General features: G+C 38.2%; 1 protein-coding gene across 16 annotated transcripts in view; it reads right to left on the bottom strand.

Annotated features, from left to right (window-relative positions):
* USP54 (ubiquitin specific peptidase 54) overlaps positions 1-20,513 on the bottom strand; it is a 135,478-nt gene that overhangs the window by 96,111 nt on the left and 18,854 nt on the right. For 10 of the 16 annotated variants that reach the window (XM_076010156.1, XM_076010148.1, XM_076010158.1 and 7 more), the window contains exon 1: positions 975-9,932. The exons of 5 other annotated variants lie outside the window; for them this stretch is intronic. The gene's annotated coding sequence lies outside the window, so the exon portion shown is untranslated. One more of the 16 variants, XM_076010154.1, reaches the window with a different exon arrangement.

Here is a 20,513-nt window from a genome sequence, read left to right as displayed (position 1 = left end):
TACAAGTACAGCCATCACCTGAATAAGTGAGTCAACTGAACAGCAGTAAAATCCCACAAACAAGTTTTCTCTCACATTATCTACCATGAAGATAACTTGTAATTAGCAGTACTTCTGTAGAATTCAAGGCTCATCACTTACAACTGCTTGAAATACCAAAATATCAACCATGCAGTATTTTTTTTAAAAATACACACACTAATACTGTTTCTTAGTAGAAGATCAAAACATACAGCCCAAAGAAACAGAAAGCCCATTATTAAAGTGATGTTTGACTCAATCTAAACACCAAATATTAAATATTTTACTTTTAAAAGGATTATAGGGCCACACATCAAGGGAGGAAGTGCTAATCAACAAATCGAACTTCCCAAAAATAATTCCCAGAAGCATCTGTTATCCTGAAGTATTCAGCAAACCATTTCCCAGAATTGACAACATATTGCCAAAATCTTAGTGAATTTTGCCAACAACATTCTACTAATAGGAATAAAGAATTACTCTGATTCTGGAAGTAAATGATACTTTCTAGTTTAGCCATAAAAATAGGCTCTTTTCTTTGTTATTATTTTAACCAGTATGTTAATACTAAAAATAAATATTAAAAAAATCACAAATAACCTTGTTTGAAGGAAATTTAAAATACTAAATCTCCAACTCTTTTTTTTATCATCACTTCAGAAGGAACCCAACTCTTGCCTTTAATTCTAACAAGCTAAAGAAAAGCTATAAAAATGGTTTTTTAAACCAATAATAAAAATATCAAATCTCCTAAATTTAATAAATGAAACAGAGAGAAGTGGAAAAGAGCAGAAACAACAGCCAGCATAAAAGATGCATCCTGAAAGTTGAGAGAGTCCTAAACTCTTAACTTCAAAGTTTAAACTGTTGCTGTTAAAAGAAACACTTCACAAAGACTGACCAGTTGCTGCCTCCCTCCCTCTACCCATTTTTACCACAACTACGATACTTACCAGAAAGCACATTCAACCTCCAGCAAAAGACCTCCAATTATTAGGACATTTTGTGGGACAAATGATACAGGAATGCGGAGGGACAAGGGAATAGCTGAGCTGTGGGGAGAGAAGAGTAGGAGGGAGGGGACAACCACAGCTAGCAACAATGGGAAATTGTGATTCTAAATCACAAAGGCTTCTAGAAGAACAGGATATCAGGGGAACGAAATTCTTTTTACCAACTACCAGGAACTCTGTCCGAACAATTTATAATAAAGCTACAAAGGTAGAGCTTCCAATTAAATGCAAACAAAGTAAACTTAAGAAGCTAACCAAAAGTAACTTGAAAGAACATGTCACAAACTTCAACCAGAGGCTTAAGAAAAACAATTATGAGGCTGTTTCCTCCAGGGGCATTCCTGATGACAAAGGTCATCCAAACAATAAGGTTTGCAGGGTGGCAGCTGCTTCCAAAGGGCCAGTGCTATAAAAACAGTCCTTTGCACACTATAGTCAAAGGGAATCCTAGAAGACACTTCTGTAGTGCTTTAGAGAATAATCAAAACAATGTTGTTGTTGTTTATTTCAATGTTAATGTCATTGTTTGAATCCCTAATTCAGAATTCCAAGACTGTCTGGACTTAAATTATATCTGATCATTTTAATATCTCAAACGGGAAACACTATTAACAAAAATTATTATGTAAACTAAGCAGCTGGAATTTAGTAAGTCAATTTAAAAATGCTTCGGATCTAAAGGTTCTCAGCCCCAAAGTCCAGGACAGTGAAAAATCTCCACCCCTCTGTCAGGGAAGAGACCTAGTTATATCACCCAGAACAAACAGCAGGCAGGGCCCTGCCCCTAGACATGTGATCAGTCACCCCAGAACTTGCATTTGCAGGCAGGGCACAAAGGCCCCAGAGGACTAACACACACCCTTCTATGTATTACTCTGGGTTATAAAACAGCTTTATTGAAAAAAGTTGTTTTATAAGCATACTGATGAAAAAACTCATCAGGAGAATCCTTGCCAAATATGAAAATCTGTTGTATTTCTATAGATTGAGAGAAAATATGTGAATTGCCTAAAAAAAACTTATTATAATTAAGATTTACTGGTAAAATTAAACAGACATGGGCACAGTCCAAAACTAATTAAGCTCTTAAATTTTAACAATACAGCATACTAAATTAAGGTAGTCCTTTGGCAACAAGAGAAATGCCAAAAATTTTAAAAAACTGTTGCTTTTCTTTTCTTGCTAACCATTAATTAGCATTCTAAGTACCAGGTTGGGAAGGGGATGGTAGTGCCATCTCAAAGTGTAAAACAGGATTTCTATTTATCAGTGCTAAATGCAAAGAAAGATACACGAACATCAAGACCAAGTTCTTAGGTGGGTGCAGTGGCTCATTCCTTTAATCGTAGCACTCTGGGAGGCCAAGGCTAAAGGATAAGTTGAGCTCAGGGGTTCTAACACCAGCCTGAGCAAGAGTGAGACCCCATCTCTACCAAAAAGAAAAAAAAAAAAAGACCAAGTTCTTCAATCAAGTTGTTAAGAGATTAGTATTTATTCATTGTGGAACTAATCAAATAAAACCAGACTATAGGGACAGAGTTATAGAGCTTCAACTCTGGCTACAATGAAACTACAATAACATGACTTTTCATATCTCATCCAGGTGGCGTGTGTCTGTAGTCCCAGCTATTCTGGAGGCTGAGGTAGGAGAATCACTTGAGCCCAGGAGTTTGAGGTTGCTGTGAGCTAGGCTGACACCATGGCACTCTAGCCCAGGCAACAGAGCAAGACTCTATCTAAAAAAAAAGTATTAAAAAAAGAGAGATAGCAATCACAACCTAATCCTCCCTTTTCAGCTATTTATACATCTCTCCACACTGCTTGCTATTGCCACAAGTAGCTGTAAATTAACCTGATGCTGTGCTGGACAATACAACACATACCCCATAGCTTAACAATGTATAACCAATTACCAATCAATATTATTTCCTTTTTTTTTTTTTTTTTTTTGAGATAGAGTCTTGCTTTGTTGCCCAGGCTAGAGCGAGTACCATGTAATCAATATTATTTCTATAAACCAATCAGAATTCATGACAGACAACTTTGTATCAGCCCACTCCCAATCCCCTTTTTATGTCTTTAAAACCCTGCTTATAGGGTGGGGAGAAAGAAAAAAAAAAACCTGCTTGTAACAAAGGCCAATGAAGCTCATTTCCAAGGTTACTTGGGTCTGAGTCTTCTTGGGAGCAGCTATCCTCACTTTGGCTTAAGTAAAGTCTTTTTTTTTTTTTTTTTTGAGACTGAGTGTCGCTCTGTATCCCAGGCTGGAATGCAGTGGCCCAATCAGCTCACTGCCGCATTGAACTCTTCAGCTCAAAGAGCCCTCCAGTCTCAGCCTCCTGAGCATCTAGGACTGACCATAGGAATGTGCCACCATGCCCAGCTATTTTATTTATTTATTTTATTTATTTATTTATTTATTTTGTAGTGATGAGATCTCACTATGTGGAACAGGCTGGTGTCTAACTCTGGGCTTCAAGTGATCCTCTCATCTCAGCCTCCCAAAATGCTGAGATTATAGGCATGGGCTACTGCACCCAGCCATATAAATGTATTTTGTGCTTTAGCCTCTTTCTTTTAGGTCAACACATAATTCTAAAAATTATATGAAATAGCATTTAATAATTTCATAAATTATATGAAATGCCATTATGAGCATTAATCAATGCATCTCTAGAATAAGGGTTAAAAAATATCTCCAACTGGACTTAAAACTCCTAGAAAACAGGAAGAATGAAAATCCCTCAAGTATACCACAGGATCACCTAAATGTTTGTCTCACCAAAAGTGGTCAAAAGATGAATCTCTCATTCTCTTTTAAACTTTAAACCTGCAAGTTTAAGGCATAATCAAAGGAAGAAGAGAGACATGCTTAAGAAAAAGAGGAAGAAAATGATAAGAAGGGAAGGGAAGCTGACCACATACTGAGTGCCAATAAAAATTATATTGGTAGCCTATTCTGTTCTACAGACCCCAGAACAAATAAGTTAACAAAGAGACCCTGTCTGGTGAGCTCATCAGACCACACAGAGTTTCCTATAAATTATAGGAAATTCCTATAAATTATATAAGTAGAAAAAGTCACTGAGGCCCAATTATGCTGCTTCTACATCTAACACTCTCCTTCCAATTTTCTCAGACCATTTCTGGTCCCTAACCCTATAAACCCTATAATGTTTTCATTTTCACCTATTCTTTTATTTTTATTTTTAGACAGGGTCTTGCTCTCTCCGCCAGGCTAGAATGCAGTGGCATTATCATAGCTCACTGCAACCTCGAACTCCTGGCTCAAGAGATCCTCCTGCCTCAGCTTCCCAAGTAGCTGGGACTATAGGTCACGCTGCCATGCCCAGTTAATTTTTCTATTTTTAGTAGAGACAGGGTCTCATTCTTGTTCAGGCTGGTCTCAAACTCCTGACCTCAAGCAAGCTTTCCACCTCGGCTTCTCAAAGTGTTAGAATTATAGGCAAGAGCCTACCTGGCCTATTTTTCTTTTCTTATCCTTATTGCTATTATGCCAAACCTCTTCAAACCTTTAGGCCCCACATCCACTTCAAGAGCTCTTTCTTCTAGTACTCATTCTCTAAATCTGAGAAGATCTGAGATAGGCACATATAAGAGGAGTAGGGGACAAGTGGTGAGGGTGCCAAAAGTCCAGGATGGGCATCAAGTAAAATCAGGAACAATGTGAAGAGCAATTTGCTCCTATTTCTGCTAACACCTTCCTTTGTCATTGAAATGATTTTGTATGCTAAAACAGAAGATTCCAAAAGAAAAGCTCCCACTTTAAAAGATTTCTCAAGAACTAAATCAAGTCTATAGTGCGGTAAACTATTAGCAGAGTAATTTATGTTTTTGGCAACATTGTTTACTTTATCATTTTTGGTGTTATCTAAGTGTAGTGAAAGCCTCTGAGATTTCTACCTCACTTTATGAAACTTCACCCATTTTGCATAGGTTACTAATAAGGTATTAAGATGCAAAGGCTATATTTTTCCCCACATTCCACCAAACCTTAAGAATTGCACAGTTGTGCCAGGATAATTCAATGTATGAAAAATACAGTAGTTCCCCCTTGTCCATGGTTTTGCTTTCTGAGGTTTCAGTTACCTGAGGTCAACCAGGATCTCAAAGTATTATATGGAAAATTCCTAAAAGAAAGAATTCTTAGGTTTTAAATTACTTGCCATTCTGAGTAGTATGATGAAATCCTGTTCTGTCCAACCTGGGACATGAATCATCTTTTGTTCAGCATATCCATGCCATCCATCTATGCCACCTGCCCATTAGTCACTTAGTAGGCAACTCAGTTATCAGATGAAATGTTATGGTCTAGCAGTGCTTGTGTTCAAGTGAACCTTACTGTGCTTAATAATGGCCCCAAAGTGCAAGAGCATAGATGCTGGAAATCTGAATAGGTCAAAGAGGAGCTATAAAGTGCTTCCTTTAAGTGAAAAGGGAAGTTCTTGACTTAAGGGGAAAAAATCATACACGAAGGCTGCTAAGATCCACAGTAAGAACAAATTATGAACTAAAATAAAATCTTAAGCACCCCTAGCTGACTGAATGAACTCCCTCTTGGCCAAAGGGAACCCAGAAATACACTAACGCTGAGTTGCTGGCCGTGGGAAGGAAAGTCATATATGCCTCTTCATGTCCCCCTCCCTTCTTGGAGATATCCTTTGTAATAGTCCTAAAGCTGTGCAAGAAAAGGTTTAAATCACACCTGCAGGTCATTAATTTACTTAACAGATCATTTGAGTCTCTCTGTATATGTCTGGGTGGCTAGTCTCTGATTAACAGATTTCCTTATCTTAAAACATCCCAAGCCTTTAGAAGAAGCTTCATTTCTTTAACCAATTACAAATCAATGCATCTTTAAACCCACCTATAACCTGTAATAACCAGCTTTTCAGGCCTTTTCAGGCCAAACCAATGTACACCTTCCACATATTGCTTTATGAGTTTACATATAATTCCTGTCTCCCTAAAATGTATAACACAAAACTATAACCCAACCACAGCAAGACCACTTGCACAAGGTTTCTTGGCTGTGGCTCTCCATGGAATGGTTGCACATATTTGCCTGAAAATAAACCTCTTTATTTTACAGAGTTTGCATTCTTTTCCGTTGACAAAATCTACCCGTGAAATTGCTAAGAAGGAAACAAAAATTTGTGCTAGCTTGCTGTCACACCTCAAACTGCAAAAGTCACAGCACAGTGTGTGAGGTAAGTGCTTAGTTAAGATGGAAACAGCATTAACTTTGGGGGTGGAAGACATGAACAGACACATGTTCTAATTGACAGCAATCAGATTTAGTATGTTTACAGTTCCAGGCATCCACTGGAGGTCTTGGGACATCCCTCCCCCATGGATAAGGGGAAAACTACTATAGTATTTAAGAAAAAAAAAAGGAAAATCAGAAAAACTCTTATAGCCAAGAAGAGCCTAAGGAGACATGACAAGTAAATGTAATGCAGGATTCTACATGGGATCCTGGAACAGACAAAAAAGACAGGCTGGGTGCAGTGGCCTAGCACTCTGGGAGGCCAAGGCGGGAGGATCGTTTGAGCTCAGGAGTTCCAAACTGGCCTCAGCAAGAACGAGACCCCATCTCTACTAAAAAAAAGAAATAGAAAGAAATTAGCTGGACAACTAAAAATATGTAGAAAACAATTGGCCGGGCATGGTGGCACATGCCTGTAGTCCCAGCACTCAGGAGGCTGAGGCAGGAGGATCGCTTAAGTCCAGGAGTTTGTGGTTACTGTGAGCTAGGCTGACGCCATGGCACTCTAGCCCTGGCAGCAGAGTGAGACTCTGTCTCAAAACAAAAAAAAAGACAATAGATAAAAACTGAGGAAATCTGAATAAACCATGGACTTCAGTTAATAACATCAATATTGGTTATTAATTGTAACAAATGCACTGTACTGGTGGTCCCCAAGTTACAGATGAGATACATTCCTGAGAACATCTTTAGGTCAAATTTGTATGTAATTTGGATCCCTCATGAACAGTATACATATATAGTAATAATAATATTATAAAGGATGATATATGATAATAAAAACACAGTGTAAGACTGTTAACAATAATTCCCCTGTACTGTAATAATGTTACAGAAACGACTGTGCTCTTTCTTTCAATTCAAACATACATAACAGAAAAACAAATTCACACAAAAAGTTTAGAAAGGAGACAGGAGAAATGTCAAAAAAGAATATGAAAGGTTAACACTCACCTAATGTTGCATCAACCCTAGGCTAATAGAAAAGTTACACTTATTTTGATCTTCTAACCAAATCAACAATAACCTTTCCATTTCAGTAAATAATCCACTACGCTGCTTAATAATGATGCTTTCACTGGAGCACTGCCTTTTACATGTTTCACTGTTGTGAATTTATCCTTTATAATTGTTCTGATAGTCCCGAGACTGAAACTTAATGCTTTCCCAATGAATGAAGGTATCTGGCCTTTCTCCAAACGCTTAATTATTTTTACTTTCATTTCCATTGTAATCACCTTTCTCTTTGCTGCAGGCTCTCCTGGACTTAGAGTGAACTTAAGTTTTGGAGGCATGGTCATAAGGGTAAACACAGACTCACAAAATCAAATTAAAAAGTTAAGACGAGGCTGGGCACCCATGGCTGGCATCTATAATCCTAGTAGTCTTGGAGGCCGAAGCGAGAGGATTGCTTGAGCTCAGGAGTTTGAGACCAGCCTGAGCAAAAGCAAGATACCCCGCTCTACAAAAAATAGAAAAATTAGCCAGGCATGGTAGTGCAGAACTGTAGTCCCAGCTACTGGGGAGGCTGTTACAGGGAGTTTGAGGTTGCCGTGAGCTATGGTGATACCACTGCACTTCTAGCCCAGGCAACAGAGTTAGACAGACCCTGTCTCAATCAATCAATCAGGAAGGAAGGAAAACTGGGGGAAGAAAAGGAATGTGGGAACTCTGTGTACTATCTTCTCAATATTTCTGTAAATCTAAAACTGCTTTAAAAAATAAAGTCTATTAATAAAAAAAAAGTTTCTAAACACAGGTTAAATTAAATCAAGGAAATAAAGATCAAACCACAATGAGAACATTTTACACCCACAAGGATGGCTATAATCAAAACAACAGTTATCAATGCAATCATATGGGGATAAGAAAAAATATTAAAAAAAAAATAAAAAAAAAAAACAACAGTTAATAAGATGTTGACAAGGATACGGAAAAATCTGAACCCTCATATGCTGCTGGTGGAAATATAAAATAGCACAGTCACTTTAGAAAATAGTCTGGCAGATCATCAAAAGATTAAAAATAGACTTACCATTTGACCCAGCAATTCTACTCCTACGTATATACCCAAGAGAAATTAAAATGTATATTCACTCAAAAAGTTGTTCACAAGTGTTCACAGCAGCATTATTCACAGTAGCCAAAAAATGAAAACCACCAAAACATCCATAAACTGATGGATAAATAAAATGTGTTATACTCATACTATGAATATTACTCAGCCATTATAGGAATGAAGTACTGATATGTGCTACAATATGGATGAACCCTAAAAACATCACACTAAGGGAAAAGAAGCCAGTCACAAAAACCACCTATGGTATGATTCCATTTATATGAAATGTCCAAAATAGGCGAATCTAAATACCTATTAGGACTTCTAATAGGTACAGCATTTCTTTTGAAGATGATAAAAATGTTCTGTTTGTTTGTTTGTTTGTTTGTTTGTTTGTTTGTTTGTTTGTTTTGAGACAGAGTCTTGCTCCATTGCCCTGGGTAGAGTATAGTGGTGTCATCTTAGCTCACAGCAACCTCAAACTCCTGGGCTCAAGCGATCCTCCTGCCTCAGCCTCCTAAGTAGTTGGGACTAGAGTAATGTACTAGGATGCCCAGCTAATTTCTCTATTTTTAGTCGACATGGGGTCTCACTCAGGGTGGTCACAAACTCCTGACCTCAAGCAATCCTCCTGTCTCTCCTTCCAGAGTGCTATGATTACAGGCATGAGCCACCTCGCCTGGCTGGAGTGATGAAAATGTTCTAAAAGTGATTGTGGTGAGGGTTGCTCAATGCTGTGAATATATTAAAAACCACTAAATTGTACATTTTATTTTTTTTTTTTTTTTTTTTTTTTTTTTGGGCAGATCTCAAGCTTGGAATAAATTGTACATTTTAAATGAGTGAATTGTATGGCATGTGAATTGTATCTCAATAAAGCTGTTGTTTTCTAAAAATCAGTTTCCCTTTTTGTGAAATAAGGACACTCTTTTGTTTTCAAGTCTGTGGTTTAAATCAGGTCCCCATAAACGACAGCAGCTGCCACCTGGTAAAACTGGGTGACTTCACATGCTCAGCAAACAACTTCTGTGTGTACAAGATTTTGAATAATTATTTGAAAGAATACATAAGAAAATCAGGCTGTCAATCCATTCTCACTTTTCTGACATTGTCATTTAAATTAAGACAGAGTGCAATCACCATTTCCCCAGTCAAGAAGCCAACAGCAATACTATCTGTTACACGTATGTCCATGGTGGATGAAGACAGAAAATGCACCCTCACAAACATAAGGCTGATAATGCACTGAAATGGCACAGCAGCAAAAGTTAGAGTACATGTTTTATGTTTGGGTGGAAAGACAACAGATGAACAAGGCAGGCTGAAGTGATGATGCTTGATGGGCACACCCTCTGCTAAACAATTACAAACATTCCCCCACAGGTCTGTAGAAAGCCTTCCTATTGCTTATTGAGCATATTTCTCTACTCAGAAGCCAAATTAAAACCATCTGCTTAATAATCTGATCATACCCCGGGTGGACAAAAAACAGAGAGCTAACGAACCTTTGGAAGTGGGGAGGAAAAAGAAAAGGAAAAAATGGGCCACCATTTACCTTCATTAAAATGACTGAAGCACCACTCCTGAATTGGTGATCAGACCTGGAAAGGGGAATGGAGGCGGGAGCATGGTATTAATGGTTTGGAATAGGAAATTGGCCCTTTGTGCCAATTTGTTTTCTTTTCTTTTTTTTTTTTTTCTTTTTTTTCTCTTTTTTTCTTTTTTTTTCTTTTTCTTTTCTTTTTTTTTTTTTTTTTAAATTTTTTGTTTCCTCCGTCCCCGCCTCAGCCACCGCCACCGCCACCACAGCCGCCTCCTTAGTCCTGTTTTCTTTTCTTAAACAAGCAAATAATTTAAATAGTCAGTTCACAGAAGGAAAAAAAATAGATGGCTTAAAGATAGGGAAAATGTCCTATCTCATTCATAATTAACAAAATACAAAAGGAAACTATCGTTTTTTATCCTTTAGATTGTTGAATATTTAAAAGTTGGGTAAAATTAGTGTAGATGAGAGTGTGAAGAAAGAGAAATCTTAATTTTCTCTTTTTTTCTTTTTGATACAGGGTCTCACTCTGTCGCCTAGGCTGGGCTGAATTCTAGCTCACTACAGCCTTGAATTCCTGAGTTCAAGCAATCCTTCTGACTCAGCTTCCCGAGTAGCTAGAACTACAGCAGACACATGCCATCTCACCCAGCTAATTTTTCTTATTTCTTATATAAATGGGGTCTCACTATGTTTCCCAGGCTGGTCTTGAAATCCTAGTCTCAAGAGATCCTCCCACCTCAGCCTCCCAAAGTGCTAGCATTATAAGTATACCAGGCCCACTCTTGGTAGGAATATAAATTTGGCAGTATATCTCAATTTCAAATGCTTACATCTTTTGTTTCAGCAATTCAATGTCTAGGAATTTACCCCAAGAATAACCTTACACAAGTTTGCAAAGATAAATTAAAAGGATGTTTATAGCTGTACTGTTTATAATAAGTAAAAACTAGAAGCAATCTAAAAGTCCACAGGCAGGGCGCAGTGGCTCACGCTTGTAATCCCAGCACTCTGGGATGCTGAGGTGGGTGGACTGCTCAAGGTCAGGAGTTTGAAACCAGCCTGAGCAAGAGCAAGACCCCATCTTTACTAAAAATAGAAAGAAATTAATTGGACAACTAAAAATATATAGAAAAAATTAGCCAGACATGGTGGCGCATGCCTATAGTGGCGCATGCCAAGTAGCCAGCCTGCAGCTACTCCGGAGGCTGAGGCAGGGGATCGCTTGAGCCCAGGAGTTTGAGGTTGCTGCGAGCTAGGCTGACGCCATGGCACTCTAGCCAGGGCAACAGAGTGAGACTCTGTCTCAAAAAAAAAAAAGAAGATACAAATGTATAAAACAACTGCACTGAAGGGGGTGGTGGATAAAGGTACTAACCTAAGTAACTTTAGAAATGACTGGAGTCTGCTGAGACTAAAATCACAAGGAACTACACATTAGCAGTGTACTCTAGTTAATAGAACTGTTTCCCACAGGCATACAGATTAACATTCTGAAACCACTACACATGTAAATGTACAAATGAGTAAATGTAATGGTATCCTGGATGGGATCCTGTAACATAAAAGGGACCTTCTAACTATGAATTAACTATTTTTAAAAACATTTTTTAAAACTCACATGCAAATGAAAAAAATTAAATACAAAGTAAAAATAAATCACATGCAAGTAACTTCTAGTATATATAATACTCCAAAAAGAATAATTCCCAGTGAAATATTGTTTAACAGAAATTAGCCCAAATAATGATAAAGATATTCAAAATATTTTTTAAAGGCCGGGCGCGGTGGCTCACGCCTGTAATCCTAGCTCTTGGGAGGCCGAGGCGGGCAGATTGCTCAAGGTCAGGAGTTCAAAACCAGCCTGAGCAAGAGCAAGACCCCGTCTCTACTATAAATAGAAAGAAATTAATTGGCCAACTGATATATATATAAAAAATTAGCCGGGCATGGTGGCACATGCCTGTAGTCCCAGCTACTCGGGAGGCTGAGGCAGAAGGATCGCTTGAGCCCAGGAGTTTGAGGTTGCTGTGAGCTAGGCTGACGCCATGGCACTCATTCTAGCCTGGACAACAAAGCGAGACTCTGTCTCAAAAAAAAAAAAAAAAAAAAAAAATTTTAAATCATAACACAAAGAAAATAGTTGAGCGAATATTATTAAATCTAATATATAATATCATATCATATATATCTCAGATTGCTGGATATTTAAAAGCAATGGTTTTAAATTGTTTTTATTAAGTACTATTCCTAAACACAGATAAGACACACACAAGAAGCCATTAGAACTTATCCTTAGAACCAGAAGAAGAAACCATAAAGAGCCTCGGAGGTTCACACAGGGTAACACATTGACTGCCACACTAGAAAAAAAAAAAAATTTCCTTTGGGGCCACAGTGTTTTATTATGAAAATAAAACAAAAACTTTAAAAACAAAATGATCCTTTCTAATTTAATGAAAAATTTGGTTTTTTAAAATTGTTTTCTGTGTATGAGTTATATGCAATTAAATTGTCAATATTCTAATTATAACAATAAGAACATCAACAAGTAAGATATTCATGAACCAAATGCAGGCCCCAGTCTCAAAACTAGCCAAGATTTAAATATAACTCACATGGCAGTTAATGTGTTAAACATGATAATGCTTAAATGATTACATGATAATATAATTCTTACAAACTGTGTGTAAATGGAATTTTGGTATATTTTAAATGCATTCGAAAATCTTGCTATTTTGTTGATCAATTATTTTAAAAAGCAAAATTTCCTTTTCATTTTTTTTTTTTGTAAATCTGATGCCCACATTAAAAAGTATAAAAATATTTGAAAAGCAAATGAGGACGAATATAGAAGGAATAAAGTAAAATTTGATTCTATTTCATCTTAAAATAACTCTAAGAGAATTTTACACTGAACTTCCCATCTACTCATGAGTTATATCGTAAATATTTTAATTTATTAACTATTTACTGAGCATCTACTATAATCCAGATATAGTGCTAACCATATTAGAGATACAAAGATGACCAAAGGCATGGGTCCTTCAAAATATTCACTAAGGAGAGAAAAAAACTATAATAGAGATATGAACAAAATGCATCGGAAAGTCTGTAAAGGCTTTCCAGAGAAAGTAATATCTGAATTGGGTTTTAACATTGTTGTATAATGAAGAATTTTGCTGGTACTTTGTTCCTAGGAGAGAGCATCTAAATCTCTGCAATTTCCCAAATGATATGAGTGTCTTTGAGACCAATCACATGATTAGAGGATTGGGGCTTTACTCCATAGGATGTCAGCCTGAACTCTGGGGAACAGAGAGAGGCTGAAGACCCAGTTAAATCATGTGGCAAATGATTCAATCAATCATGCCTATGTAATGAAGCCCCAATAAAAACTCTGAACAACAAGGCTCAGTGAGGTTCACTTGTTGGGATACACATTGATGTACCCAGAGGGTAACATCCTGAGGAGATAGAAGCTTGACATTTGGGACCCTTCCAGAACTCACCCTATGTATCTCTCCCTTTTGCTGGTTCAGATTTGTATCCTTTTGCTATAATAAAACTGTAAACATTAAGTATAACTCTTTCTTGAGTTTTTTGAGTTGTTCTAGCATCTTGAGAGGGTTGTGGGAATCCTTGAATTTGTAGCATCTTGGTTAGAAGTATAGGTGGGCTGGGGACTCCCAACCTTGTGTCTAGTGTGTAAGGGAGGACTATGCCCCTGTAAAATTTCAGGTAACTCCAGGTAGTGTCAGAACTGCACTGCAAACAGTCTGGAAAAATTAAAGTAAGAATTTGCAATGTTATTCATAACAAAGTACAGTATACATTCACAGAATGAAACGTTATGCAACCATGAAAAAATTATAGATAAAAATTTATTGACATGGAGTTATAATCACCACACTTTCAGTTTACTAAAAACTGAAAAACACTTTCAGTTATATCAAACCTAACATGTTCAAAGGAGAAATCTTAGTTCTCACCATATACACCCCAATCAGCTCCTTCAATCACTTGTTCAAGCCAAAATTTGCATCATGTTTGCCTCCTTTCTTTCCCTAACACCTCCATCAATCTATCAGCAAATCTTATTTGTGCTACTTTCAAAATATATCCCTCCTCACTACCTCCACTACTACCATCCTTGACAAAGCCAACTATATCCATTTATTAGCATACTGCAATAGCCTCCTATCTAGTCTCCTTGCCTCCATTACAATTATTTCTCCACATAGCAATCACGATAACTTTTAAAAATATAAATCAAATCATGTCATTACTCTATGGTAAAACACTGATGTCTTCCCATGACATTCTGAACAAAATCTTAATTCCTTAATCTTAAATTCCCCATGATCTGGCCCCTACCTACTTCAACGATTTCATCTTTACTGCTTTACTGTTCTCTGCCCATCATTTTTCAAAGATGCCAAGCTAGTTCCCATCTCAAGACTTTTTCACCTGCTATTTAGTCCCTCACCTTCGAACACTCACTCCCCAGTTGTTTATATAGCCTGCTTCTTCACTTCGTTCAGGTCTCTGCGTTCAGGTCTCTTCGTTCATATGTCACCATCCACAAAGGGACTTCCCTGAATATCTCATCTAAAATTAACACTTGCCTCCCTGTCCTTATCTTGCTTTAGTTTTTTTCATCATACTTATCACTAACAGACATTACTTATTACCTATCTTCTCATTAGAATATAAGCTCCCAGGTTGGTCCAAGTGCAGTGGTATTTATAACCAATGGATCACAACCAGTTACGGATTCCTTTGTTCCTTCTCCACTCCCACTGCTTCACTTGACCAGCCTTTAAAAAAATAAAAGAAAAAAGAAAAAAATATATATAAGCTCTCTAAGCAAGGATCTTGCCTATCTTGTTTGCTACTGTATCTCCAGAGCCTAGTACAGTGCATGGTACATAGTGAGTACTCCATAAATACTTGTTGAATGAATGAATGATTAGGATGTCAGGTGAAAAGAGAATATAACAGTATTTTCAAAATTATTTCATTTTTATAAAATTAAACAAAATGGAAAACAAATACATACACACACATACTCCACATTCTGCCAATCCTCATTTATGAATTCCATATTTGCCTACTCACTAAAATGTACACGTAACCCTGAAATCAATGCCTACAGCATTTCTGCAGTCATTCACAGACATTTGCATGCACAGAAATTTGAGTTGCCTGGTGTGCACATTCCCAGCTGGCGACTAACAAAACAATGTTCTGACTTCTTGTTTCAGCCTTCATACTAAACAGAGTGGTGAGTCTATTTATTTAGTGCCATGTTTTTTGCATTTTTGTGGTTTATGTTGGTGATTCTGCTGTTTCAAATGACCCCCATGTTGAAATGCTGTCTAATGTTCCTACATACAAGAAGACTGTGACATGTCTTCTAGAGAAAAGATAAGATTTGTTCAGGCATGAGTTATAGTGTTATTTGCTGTGAGTTCAATATTAACAAATCAATAACATATATTAAGTAAGGTGTCTTTAAACAACAACATACAAAAAACAAGGTGAGAATGGACATGGTGGCTTATGCCTGTAATCCTAGCACTCTGGGAGGCGGATTGTTCAAGGTCAAGAGTTCAAGACCTCCCTGAGTAAGAGCAAGACCCCATCTCTACTAAAATAGAAATTATATGGCCAACAACAACAAAAAAGAAAGCTAAAATGTTGATCAGTTAACAAAACTGTGATTAGAGGCTCATAGCAACCTAATCCTGTACCCTAGGAGCAATGATTCAGTATTCACTAATTCTGTGTTTGCAGCAGCTTTATGTTTTATAGTTATAAAACATAACTACTGCAAATAATGAGAGTATATATATGTGTTTGTGTATGCAAATTAAAAGGTCAAAGAAGTTATATTATATCATGGTGTTAATAGAGTGCATATAATCTTTGGGTAGAAAGATTTTAGGGTATTTACTTTTTTCCTTGTTTGTATTTTCTTTTTTATCTGCAATGAAAATATTATTTATTAGAAGAAAAAAATTCAGAGTTGTTTTTATTTTATTTTTTGAACTTCTCTGTACTTGCATGTTTTTAATTTTTTTTTTTTTTTTTTTTTTTTTTTTTTTTTTGAGACAGAATCTCACTCTCTTGCCTAGGCTAGAGTGCTGTGGCATCAGCCTAGCTCACAGCAACCTCAAACTCCTGGGTTCAAGCAATCCTTCTGCCTCAGCCTCCCGAGTAGCTGGGACTACAGGCGTGCGCCACCGTGCCCGGCTCATTTTTTCTATATATTTTTAGTTGGCCAATTAATTTCTTACTATTTTTAGTAGAGACGGGGGTCTCACTCTTGCTCAGGCTGGTTTCGAACTCCTGACCTTGAGCAATCTGCCTGCCTCAGCCTCCCAGAGAGCTAAGATTACAGGCATGAGCCACCGCGCCCAGCCTAATTTTTTAAAATAAGAATTATACTAGTAAGCATTCTACGGTAGCCAAAGGAATATAAAATAAAAATAGGATAAAGGCCGGGCATGGTGGCTCACACCTGTAATCCTAGCTCTCTGGAGGCCAAGGCGGGTGGATTGTTTGAGCCCAGGAGTTCGAAACCTGAGCAAGAGCAAGACCCCGTCTCTACTATAAACAGAAAGAAATTAATTGGCCAACTAATATATATAGAAAATATTAGCCAGGCATGGTGGCGCATGCCTGTAGTCCCAGCTACTTGGGAGGCTGAGGCATAAGGATAGCTTAAGCCCAGGAGTTTGAGGTTGCTGTGAGCCAGGCTGACGCCAGGGCACTCACTCTAGCCTGGGCAACAAAGTGAGACTTTGTCTCAAAAGAAAAAAAAAAAAAATAGGATATGAACAGTGAATTTTTAATAACTCAAAGTATAAATTCATAAATCTTAACTTCTTAAACCTGAATCTTCTAAATGAAACTTCACATGTGCAAATACACATCTTTAATTATATAGTTCTTCCTCAACAATAACTGACAAACTATTTGAATACTAACAGTTTGAAACTCACTCATGTATAATTATAGAAACTTAGAAAAAATCCTTAGAGAGCATCTAGTTAAATTTCAAACCTAATGCAAGAACTCCTTTCACTAACTTTTCTACAAGGGGTCACCTACCCTCTGCCAAAATATATCCTAGGATAGAGAGCACATTATCCCATAAAACAGCACATTTTAATTTTCACCCACTGGTCTTAGTTCAATCTCAGTTCCAAAACAAAGCAGATAGACTCTTTTGTCTTTACACGAGCCTTTCAAATACATAAGGCAGATCTCATGTGCTCCCTTAATCATCTTTTCACACTAAGTATCCTAGTATACCTATGATCCTGTGTGGTATACAACTTTATTTTTGCCCCTGTGTAATGCACCCTCCTTGAGTGTGGGCTGAATCTAGTGACCTCTAATGAAAAGGATACCACAAAGACCATGGGATGTCAATTCCAAGATTAGGTTACAGAACAACTCTGGCTTCCACCTACTTCGCTCTCTCCCGCTCTCTTACCCACTTGAAAGCCAGCTGCCACATTGTAAACTGCTTTATGGAAAGTCCCATAAGGGCAAGGAACTGAAGGAGGCCTCTAATCAACAGCCAGTGTGGATCTAAGGCCCTCAGTTTATCAACCTGTGAAGAACTGAATACTGCCAACGACCATATGAAAGACCTTGGAAACAGATCTTCCATAAAACTTCAAATGAAACTAAAGCTCCAGCTAATACTTTTCTTTTCTTTGTTTCTTTCTTTTTTTTTTGAGACAGGGTCTCTGTCTGTTCTCCAGGTTGGAATGCAGTGGCCTCATCATAGCTCACCGCAACCTAAAACTCCTGTGCTCACGTGATCCTCCTGCCTCAGCCTCCCAAGTAGCTGGGACTACAGATGTGTGTCACCATACCCAGATAATATTTCTATTTTTATGTAGAGACAGGGTCCCGCTCTTGCTCAGGCTGTTCTCAAACTCCTGGCCTCAAGCAATCCTCTTGCCTCAGCCTCCCAAAGTGCTAGGATTACAGGCATGAGTCACTCAGCCTCCAACTAGCACCTTGATGGCAGCTTTGTGAGAAATCCTGAGCCAGAAGACATAGCTAAGACCACCTAGATTCCTAACTCATAGAAACTATAAGATAGGCCGGGCGCGGTGGCTCACGCCTGTAATCCTAGCTCTCTGGGAGGCCGAGGCGGGCGGATTGCTCGAGGTCAGGAGATCGAAACCAGCCTGAGCAAGAGCGAGACCCCGTCTCTACTATAAATAGAAAGAAATTAATTGGCCAACTAATATATACAAAAAATTAGCCGGGCATGGTGGCGAATGCCTGTAGTCCCAGCTACTTGGGAGGCTGAGGCAGGAGGATTGCTTGAGCCCAGGAGTTTGAGGTTGCTGTGAGCTAGGCTGACGCCATGGCACTCACTCTAGCCTGGGCAACAAAGCGAGACTCTGTCTCAAAAAAAAAAAAAAAAAAAGAAACTATAAGATAACAAATGTTTATTGTTTTAAGGCACTGAATTTGGGGGCAATTTATTATGGAACAATACAACTAATGCATTTAGCAATTTCACTTCTTGTCATAGCCTAGATTCTCACACATGTATCTTCATTAAACAGAGAAAAACTGAAAACAACTTAAATGCTCATCAAAGGGGAACAGATAAATATAATGTGATAGTCTTAAGATTTAAGACTGTGCATCATTTAAAAATGAATAAACTAGATCTATTTAATCTTTATATATATAGAAATATTATAAATGAATTGGCATTTCTGTCTAAACATGGTAATTAAACATATACATTTATCTCTTCTTCCTCCCAAATTAAATCTTCACTAAAACTAAGAATAAAGGGCACTCTGAGAGGCCAAGGCTGGTGGATTGCTCAAGTCAGGAGTTCGAAACCAGCCTGAGCAGGAGCGAGACCCCGTCTCTACTATAAAAAGAAAGAAATTAATTGGCCAACTGATATATATATAGAAAAAAATTAGCCGGGCACGGTGGCACATGCCTGTAGTCCCAGCCACTCAGGAGGCTGAGGCAGGAGGACTGCTTGAACCCAGGAGTTTGAGATTGCTGTGAGCTAGGCTGATGCCACGGCACTCACTCTAGCCTGGGCAACAAAGTGAGACTCTGTCTCAAAAAAAAAAAAGAAAAAAAAAAAAAGAAGAAGAATAAAGGCATACAAAAGGTATAAATCCACAAGGACAAAAAAACTAGGAAATTAAATGACTGCAAGAGTGTATCTGACACAAAATTTTGGAAGCTAGAAAGCAGATAAATGCTCTGATGAACATTATCAGAGAAAGAAGTAGAAGGTAGATAGTGGCAACCAGAAACACACCTACTCCCACTACAGAACTCAGGAAAAGCTCAGGAACTGAAAGCCTTTGCAGGTGGGGATTTGGGATGGGACTTAAAAATGGAAGAGTGATTAAAACGTGTTTAAGAAGCAGTTAGATGCTTCAGATTCTCTCCTTCAACCAGATATAACCAGGCAAATGCCCCTCCCCTACAGCAGAAGACTGTAGGCTTACTTTCTGAAGAATGTGAGCCAAAGGCGGGTATGACTCTGGGACACCAGCCAGAGCTAAACTGGGTGAAACACCTTATCAAAAACGGAGATTTCGGCTGGCCCAGTGGTGTTTACAATTGATCATAGCCAGTTACAGATTTATTTGTTCCATCTCTACTCTCACTTTTTCACTTGACTAGCCTTAAAATTTTTTAAATAAAAGAATAATTTCTGGCCGGGCGCGGTGGCTCACGCCTGTAATCCTAGCTCTCTGGGAGGCCGAGGCGGGCGGATTGCTCGAGGTCAGGAGTTCGAAACCAGCCTGAGCAAGACCCAGACCCCGTCTCTACTATAAATCGAAAGAAATTAATTGGCCAAATAATATATATACAAAAAATTAGCAGGGCATGGTGGCGCACGCCTGTAGTCCCAGCCACTTGGGAGGCTGAGGCAGAAGGATTGCTTGAGCCCAGGAGTTTGAGGTTGCTGTGAGCTAGGCTGACGCCACGGCACTCATTCTAGCCTAGGCAACAAAGCGAGACTCTGTCTCAAAAAAAAAAAAAAAAAAAAGAATAATTTCTAAAAATCAGGTATGGCTGGGTATAGTGGCTCATGCCTATAATCCTAGCACTTTGGGAGGCCAAGGCAGGAAGATCACTTGAGACAAGGAGCTCGAGGCCAGCTTGAGCAACAAAGCAAGACCCTGTCTCTACAAAACATTTTAAAAATTAGCCAGGTGTGGTGGTACACACCTGTAGTGCCAGCTACTAAGGCAGGAGGATCACTTGAGCTCAGGCATTTGAGGTTACAGTGAGCTATGATGATGCACTAGCCTGGGCAACAGACCAAGACTCTGTCTCAAAAAAAGAAAAAAAAGCATGGGGAGATTAAGTGAAAGTCTATATACTAAAAGGGATGAGATCTCCAATCTCTCTTCTCCCTCTCAGCACCAAATTCACTTGCATTGGAGGATTTCTATCTGGGAAAACTGACCAGTACAAAAGAACAACAACAGATACTAATAACTGGTACTACTTCAAACAGAAAAAAAAAGCTTGAAGGAAACAGACACTCCAGGGAATACA

This window comes from Microcebus murinus, chromosome 14 (genome assembly GCF_040939455.1).
Source record: "Microcebus murinus isolate Inina chromosome 14, M.murinus_Inina_mat1.0, whole genome shotgun sequence".
Classification (NCBI taxonomy): Eukaryota; Metazoa; Chordata; class Mammalia; order Primates; family Cheirogaleidae; genus Microcebus; species Microcebus murinus.
This window is presented reverse-complemented; position numbering and strand designations above follow the sequence as displayed.